Raw genomic sequence first — 9,228 nt, forward strand, 5'->3', positions numbered from 1 at the left:
TTTTAACATTTATCTTGTAGTGTATCATACTTTATATTTTGGACAATGTTTCTTTTGATAAAAAGAATGAGGCATTTTCTAAAACTAACATGTGATAATACTGCACAAATATTCATGAGGTCTTTTTCATCAGTTGCATTCATTAATCAGATTTTTTTTTTCTTGCAGATCATTTCATGAAAGTGAAGTGCTAAAGAACTCTCTTTTATTTTATGGAAATATTTGTCTCACCATAGATCCTGAAATATTTTCAACAGCTTTGGATCACTCATAATCTCTGGAATTGCCCTCAGAATTATTCTGGAAGGATATTGTCTATTACTCTTTATCTTTCTCTTCTTTTCTGGCTTTTTAAGAAGAAGATTGCCTTCTTTTGAATATAATTAAGGATAGGAACTAACATGTTGACTCACAAAAGGTCAAATACATTCAAAAACCTGCCTGTCAACTCAGACATTGCTATGAGGGGCTGTGAACATTCTAGCAAGATGAATGGTCATGGGCATGAAAACTCATTGAGTTATAGAGGGAATCACTCCTTCATCAGCTGTTTCAGGTCATCATAAATTCCTCTCTTGCTCACCTCAACTAAGCGGTAGTAATAGTGAAAAACTTTCTCAGCAGTGATGAACACCACACAGAACTCATGGGTGTCTTTTCCTTTTCTGGAACCAGATTGCAAATTAAACCATCATGCTAACATCCTGGTTGGTTCTCTCCACCATTCCTGTGATAGTGGCTAAAGAACACAACTCTGATACCTGCTTTAGTAACCTTGTCTACCACCTACTTCCAGACAGTCTTGTTAAAATTGAGGTAGTCTTTATCCTCATCAATACTCTACATGAACTGCTGGATGTCTGGAAGACAATGGCTTACTAGCACCTCTGCTGCACTGCAACTCTCAGCTATTGGCCTAGCCAATAGTCCTGGGCTTGCTTCAGTGCAGGAAACTTGGAGGCATCATAGAAGAACTATGAATTGAGCACCAGCAACAGGAGGCTCACTACCTAGAAGTTGAAATAGTCATCTACCCATGTATGGCAGAACTACTCCACAATCTCGGCTGTGAGAACATTTCCCAAGTCCTTGTTGCCACTGACCAACACCAGTGAAATGTCTTGGTAAATTGGCTTTAGTACTTACTGCAAGTTCATGATCTACCCCCCACAGTGAGTCCCTGGCATTGCATGGATGAGGCTGGAACAGTGAACAAAGAATTTGAGTTTTAGGTTCACCTTGCTGATGGTCTCAATGGCTTATTTAGTGAATTAGATCTCCTGTTCCATTCATCAAGTCATTGTCACAATCCCCAAAAGACCAGGCCTTTATCTGCCAAAACTGGAGGTCTTCCCCTTGGATGACATAGAATGGGCCTTTCCATTCCCTTTTCTTTTATGAGGAAAATACATCCAGAGTCCCATCCCAGGCTCTGTGGACAACATTCTACATGTCTGAGGTGACATGGCAAGCCAATTTCTGGCCTTGCCTGGACTTCCCTGCAGCACTGCCTGAACAGTTTCTCTATAAGCAATTATTTATTTCATGGTTGAGGAGAATGTTTTTATTGTAGATATAAAGGTATGCCAGGCCAGAGACATCTGGAAAAGTCTCCCAACCAAAACAAAAGCCCATGGCCAGATGGCTTCAGTGCAGAATTCTACCATAAATTCCAGGAACAGCTCATAACAATTCTCCTCAAACTATTCCACCCAATAGAAGAAGTGTTGTTGCCAAACTCTTTTTATAAGGCTTCAATATCCTTGATACCCAAGCCACACAAAGATACAAGTAAGAAAGAGAATTCCAGACCAATATCCTTCATGAACATTGATATAAAAATACTCAACAAAATACTGACAAATCGAATCCAAGAACACATCAGAGAAATCATCCAACATGATCCAGTAGGCTTCATCCCAGGGATGGTTCAACATACGAAAATCCATCAATGTAATCCATCATATAAACAATCTGAGGGAAAAAAACACAAGATCATCTCACTAGATGATGAAAAATCCTTTGACAAAGTCCAACACCATTTCATGATAAAGGTCTTAGAGAGATCAAGGATAACAGGAACATACCTTAAAATAATAAAAGCAATATACAGGAAGCTGACATCCAGAATCAAATTAAATTCAGAGAAACACAAAGTGATTTCTCTAAAATCAAGGACAAGACAAGACTGTAAACTATCTCCATACCTCTTCAATATTTTCCTATAACTTCTAGCTAGAGCAATAAGACAACAAACCAATATAAAGGGGATAGAAATAGGAAAGGAAGAAGTAAAATTTTCAGTATTTGCAGATGATATTATAGTCTACATAGGTGACCCAGAAACCTCTTCCAGGGAACTGCTACAGCTGACAAACACCTTCAGCAAAGTGGCAGGATACAAGATTAACTCAAAAAAATCTGTAGCCCTACTACATATAGATGATACATTTGTGGAGAAAGAAATCAGAGAAACATCACTGTTTACAATTGCCACAAACAACATGAAATACCTTGTGATAATGGTAACCAAAAAATGTGAAAGAACTGTGCCATAATAATTTTGATTATCTAAAGAAAGAAATTAAAGAAAGATATTAGAAATTAGGAAGGATTTCCCATGTTCTTGGATATGTAGGATCAATATACTAAAAATGGCAATGTTGCCAAGAGCAATCTACAAATTTAATGCAGTCTCCATCGAAATCCCAACACAATTCTTCACAGACCTTGAAAGAACAATTCTCAACTTTATATGGAGAAACAAAAGAACCAGGATAGCCAAAACAACCCTGTACTTTAGATAAATTTCTGACGGCATCACCCACCTGACTTCAAGCTCTCTTACAGAGGTATAATCCTGAAAACAGCTTGGTATTCACACAAAAATAGACAGGTAGACAAGGGAATAGAGTTGAAAACCCTGATATTAAACCACACAGCTAAGGACACCTGATTTTTTAAAAAGAAGCTAAATTTATATGATGGACTAAAGAAAGCATCTTCAACAAATGGTGCTGGCATAACTGGATGCTGGAATGTAGAAGACTGGAGATAGAACCATGTCTTTCAACATGCACAAAACTTTAGTCCAAATGGATCAGAGACCTCAACATACATCCAGCCACACTGAACCTATTGGAAGTGAAAGTGGGAAAAACCCTTGAATTAATTGGTACTGGAGACCCCTTCCAGAACAATACACCAGTAGGACAGACACTGAGATCAACAATTAATAAAAGGGACTTCCTGAAACTGAGAAGCTTTTGTAAGGCATAGGACACAGTCAGCACAACAAAACAGCAGCCCACTGAATGGGAAAAGATATTCACCTTATTTTTTTTCAAACGAATTATTTACCTACTTGGTTATTTTCTTGATTTCTAAATAACTTTCCTTTTTCCTTGAATAGTTATTTGAAACTGATTTTGAATTTTAACAAATTACCTCTTTGACCCAGTGTGAGATTTACTTAAACTTATTTTATTTATGCCCAACTAAATTTTAGAGTATCGAGGAGACTTGCTGAATCACAAACAGCTTTTAATCCTCAAGGATGAGTCAAGATCTCAGAATCATTTCCTATAGAGTTTTTCCTATTGCATTGCAACAACAGATGACATGAAACAATATAATGTAATCTTTGAACTTACTGTTTTTCACTCTACTCAACTCTACTCAAATGCCATTTTAATATTATGAAGCATATATATTTAAATGTCCAAAAATTTTCAAAAAGCAATACAGAGAAAGTGTATTAAAGTGAATATAGAGGTTAATGTCAAAGGTACAATATATTATGGCTCTTATGTATCATGTACAAAGAATATATACAATGAAAATTCAAACACAAGTTAAATGAATAAATATCTCACACAGTAGAATGGAATGGATTCATGCTGAATCAACTGCTTTTATAAAGATCTAAAATATTTTTGCAACTTCAAGAAGGTCTTTCAGATGAATTTTTATATATGTACTCATCAAACAAACCCTGACCAACTTGTTTTCTATAGGAATTTGATTTTTCATTTCTAAACTCTCATATGAAATGAATTCTCTGGATGATGATATTTCATAATATTTTTATGCAAAAATATGGAAAAGTCATTTTTTGACATAATTGCAGCTGAGGTCTGTATTTCCAATACATATATTATAGGCCATAAAATAGACATGAATACATGAACAGAGAAATATAAATTAATTTTCCTGCTCCTGGTACTAAACAAATACCAATCATAGGAGCATAGCCATGAGTGTAAAGTTCATTCTTTTTCTCAATAAATTGTTTTCCATTGATTAAGTTATGACAAGAAGTTGCATTTATATTTTACATTTCTTGATCAAGTTGCAATTTTTTCTTATTAGTTATAGACCTTCTTTTATATATGATCTTGTGTAGAGACTCTTATTGAGGACACAATAAGAGTCCTATGCCTTACAAAGTTTCCTTATTTCAGTGTTCTTTATCCATTTTTTGTACTACTTTATCCATGTTACTTCATTTACAAATCGTATTGTAGGGTCTAGGACTTCTAGCCACATATTTCTGGCCCCAATAATTGTGTCAGGTATTGAATTCATCTTATGAAATTGGAATTAAATCCAATCAGAAAGTATTTTGTTTTACAATGACTTTCAAGCAACTGTGGTTAAAGTTGGCATGTATTATAAGAGTGCTGCCCATTATAGCTCATCAGGTAAAACACAATATTATGTGAGCTGTACCAAGTTATTGAGACATGCTTTGTGTTTTGATTTTTATTACAATTAAAGGCTCTTATATTATTAAGAATCAGTTTTCTTTAGGGAGTGGCCCCAGGTAGGTAGGTTATCCAAAAAAAAAAAAAAAAAAAAAAACTATATGAAATCTGAAAAGGGTTAGAGCCAATATGAAAAGAATTATAGAAAAAAGGGCATGAATATTGTCAAAGTATATTGTAGCATGCCTGAAATTCCTAAGAAAGTGTTTTTTTTCAAATTACATTAAAAATATGAAGCAAGTAGCTATGCATGGTGGCACATGCCTTTCATCCGAGATCGCAGTAGGCTGAGGTAGGTGTATCTCAGTATATAAGTTCAGCTTGGTCTGCATAGTGAGTTCCAGGAAGGCCAGGGATACACAGAGAATCACTGTCTCAAAAAACCAATGTGTGTGTGTGTGTGTGTGTGTGTGTGTGTGTGTGTGTGTTGTGAAGGTGTATTATTTTATTTAATTTTATTAGATGTATCAGTAGTAGTGTTCTCTATTCTTTCAGAGGTAATGTGTTCACTTCCTAGCAACCACATGGTGGCTTACAATCACCCATAACTCCAGTTCCCAGGGACCTAATGCCCTCTTTTTTTTCTCTTCATGTATCAATTTGGGGGAAAATTTTATGGGCTGATGGGAATGTGTATTCTTTAGTTTGTAGACTTTTAAAATATTTTTAGATCTTTGTCAGTTCACTTATGCTACAATACATTTGGTTTATTTTGAGAGTAACTTCTGGTGATTAAGTATATTGTGTATTATAAAACAAAGAGGTGAAATGATCTGTACTAATTAATTTTCAGTTCTAACCCATAGATACTGTGTTAAATTTATTAATCTTAAGAGGATGAACAAATACTACCATATTGTGCCCAACTTTAGCTTAATCTAATCTACTTTATTGGGACTTCATTCCAAAATCATTTCCAAAATAATGATTTTCAATGGGAAAACTGATGACAATTCTATCCTCTTAATAATTTCAAAGAATATTCAAATAATCATTTAAAATGAAAATAATGTTATATATTTCAGAATGAATACAATAATTCATAACCTTAAAAAGAACCCTTTTAAATAACCTAGTTAGTCTAAAAATAAAAATACAACAAATTGAGATAAAAATAACATGTTACACATATACAATGTGCTGTGTTTCTCTTGGGACAAGAAAAACATTTGAAACCTGGGCCACACCAAACAAGAATGTTCATGTTAGTGTCTATGTCACTGTAAGAGAGACAGACAAAATCACATGAAAAATTCATCAGCAATATTTAAGATTATCTTCATGTCATATATTTCATATATAAATGAAATGAGACCTTTGCATATTATGGGTAAAATTTTTGTCTGCATAACAAACATATTTTCATAAAACATGTGAGTATATCATTTTGAAGAGAATTTCAAAGTATTATACACTAGCTCACTGAATTCCATGTGTGTCAAAATCTTCCCAGTATGATAGATACTGTCTCATCTGACATCTCACTTTTACAGTTCTAAAAATCACATTTGCATCCTAGAAGACAGAGCCTACAATTTCTTATGAGGAAAGTAAAAACTTGGAATGCAGCTACTGTAGAGGTCACCTCACCATTTTCCTTTTGTATCCTATTTTATTCACTACCAGCAATCCATAGTATTATCAGCCCCAGGGAACACAGAGAATAATTCATTTTCAAAAGATGAAATTAGGAAAGTGAACAGTCAATGCAAGATTATTGATGAACTTTTATCTCTGACCAGCAATAAAAAGTCCACCCTGTAGAGCAATATGTAAATATTGTGATGGATACAGTAGTTTAAGAAGGAGAAATTATTCAGGATTCTTTTGTTTTTTGTTTGTTTGCTTGCTTGTTTTTTTTCGAGACAGGGTTTTTCTGTATCTTTGAAGGCTGTCCTGGAACTAGCTATTGTACACCAGGCTGGTCTTGAACTCACAGAGATCCACCTGCCTCTGCTTCCCGAGTGCTGGAACTAAAGGCGTGCACCACCAATACACAGCTATTCAGGATTCTTATCTTTGAAAAGTCACAAAGGAACCATAGACTTTCCCCACTCTCTTTATTACCCCAGACACACTTATCAGAGTCACTCCTAGCACTGCAACAGAACACAAGCGGCAGCTTCACATTCCCACCCCTGTGAACACCTCTTCTGGATCCCACATATCATTCCCCACTGCCCTTCTATTCTGGCCTCATCCCTGTGTCTCAGCCACCAAATTGGACAGATACCCCCCTTGCTAAACCATAAGCAAGCCTGCTAGAAAACCAGGTTGGCTGACTGTAGACCTTTGCCATACTCTCTTACCCTAGAGCCAACACTCTGAGTCAACTCTAATTCTATGAAAGAACACTAATGGAAACATTTCCCCCTCTGTACATGCCTCTTGTGGATCCTTCATATTATCTCTCCCTGACTTCCCCTTCTCCCAGCCTCCAAAACCAGCAAGTATTCCCACTACTCCCCCTGCACCTCAAACACACAAGATGAGCAGGCTAGCAAACTAGGCAACAACCAGTCAACACACTCTCTGAAAACCCAGGGAGTAACAGAAGCCACAGACAACCATCCAACCAAGAAAAAACAAAATATTGTCACCTAGACATATAATCACTACAAATGCACATGCGTATATGACAGCATAGAACAAAATCAGTAACAGCCAGGGCACTTTGTCACCACCAGGGCCCAGCTCTTCTAGCACAAAAGGCACTGAAGCTGGCTCACAAGAAAAATGGCCATAAAACTAACTAAATGAAGATGATAGTGGTATTTAAAAAGGAAGTGAATAAATCCTTCAAGGGAAGCCTGGGAAATAAATATTTAAAGGAAATAAAACTGTTCAAGATCTGAAAATGGAAACAGAAGCAATAAAGTAAACACAAACTGTGTAAATAACGTGATCAAACAGTTTAAGAATAAAAATAGGAAGTACAGAGGCAACCTTCACCAACAGAATATAAGAGATGGAGAGGTGGGAGAATAGAGATCAGGATGAAAGATACCATAATAGAGGGAGTCATCATAGGTTTGAGGAGAGAAGTGGCATTAGGGAGACATGCAGAGATCTACAAAGATGACACCACCTGGCAATCTTAGTAATAGTGGAGCGATTACCGTAAATGCCCTTTCCTGATGAGGCTGATGACTACCTTATATGACATTTTAGAGCCTTCATCCAGTGGCGGAAGGAAGCAGAGGCAGACACCCACATCTAAACACTGAATTGCAGAGAGGAGGAGTGATGAGCAAAGGAGTCAAGACAGGGGTGGTGAAATCCACAGAATCAGCTGAGCTGAATAAGGGGGAGCTCATGGATCAAAAACTGATGCCTGAGAGGCCAGCATGGGACTTATCCAGACCCCCTGAATGTGGGTGTCAGTGAGGAGCACTCAGGAATCTATGGGGCCTCAGGTAGTAGATCAGTATTTATTCCTGGTGCATGAATGTAATTTGGGAGACCATTCCACATGGAGGGATGCTCTCTCAGCCTGCACATGTCGGGTAGGTTCTAGGCCCTTCGTGGGATGATATGACAGACTTTCGGAGATTCCCCCATGGAGGGCCTCACCCTCCCTAGGGAGCAGAGGGGCTATGGGGTGGGGGTTGGAGAGTTGGTTGGGGGCAGGAGAGGGGTAGAAGGAGAGGGAGTTGGAATTGACATGTGAAGCAAGCTTGTTACTAATTTAAATAAAAAAAAAAGGTGAAAAGGGTATCTCAGAAATAGAAGCTACAGTAGAAGAAATGGCTACATGGATAAAAGACAATAATAAATCTAAAAAGTTTCTGACACAATACATCCAGGACATCTGGGGCACCCTGAAAGGATTAAGCAAATGAATAATATGTATAGGGGAAGAAGAATCCCCCATCAAAAGCCCAGAAAGTATTTTGAACAAAGTCATAGAAGAAATTTTTCCTAATCTATAGGAGGTCATGCTTATAAAGGTACAAGAAGAATATAGAACACCAAATAGATAGTACCAGAAAAGAATGTCCCCCTACCATGTAAGAATCAAAACACTAACCAGGCAGAACAAAGACAGAATGTTAGATGCAAAGGAAGCAACTAAGTCACATATAAAATCAGACCTAATAGAATTACACCAGAATTCTCTATGGAAACACTAAATGCTGGAAGGGTCCCCACAAATAACCTGCTGTCTCTAAACCATGGATGCCAGTGTAGATTTCTATACCTAGCAAAACTTTCAATTACCATGAACAGAGAAAATAGGATATTCCATAATAAAGGCATATTTAAACTCTGGTCCTACCAAATGTGCTCGAAGGAAAAATCCAAACTAAGGAGGTTAACTACAACCATGAAAGTACAAGAAATAATCTCACATCAGCAAAACCAAAAGGAATAACACACAGACACAATCAACACCACCAACCACCACAACAGCAAAATAGCAGAAGTTTCCAATCATTGTTCATTGATGTCTCTCAATAAA

At 36.8% G+C, this 9,228-nt stretch overlaps 1 pseudogene; it reads right to left on the bottom strand.

The window, feature by feature from the left end:
• Nucleotides 1-532: 532 nt before the first annotated feature.
• LOC113838179 lies at nucleotides 533-8,115 on the bottom strand (annotated as a pseudogene).
• Between the last annotated feature and the right edge of the window lie 1,113 nt (nucleotides 8,116-9,228).

Source organism: Cricetulus griseus, chromosome 8 (genome assembly GCF_003668045.3).
Source record: "Cricetulus griseus strain 17A/GY chromosome 8, alternate assembly CriGri-PICRH-1.0, whole genome shotgun sequence".
NCBI classification, from domain to species: domain Eukaryota; kingdom Metazoa; phylum Chordata; class Mammalia; order Rodentia; family Cricetidae; genus Cricetulus; species Cricetulus griseus.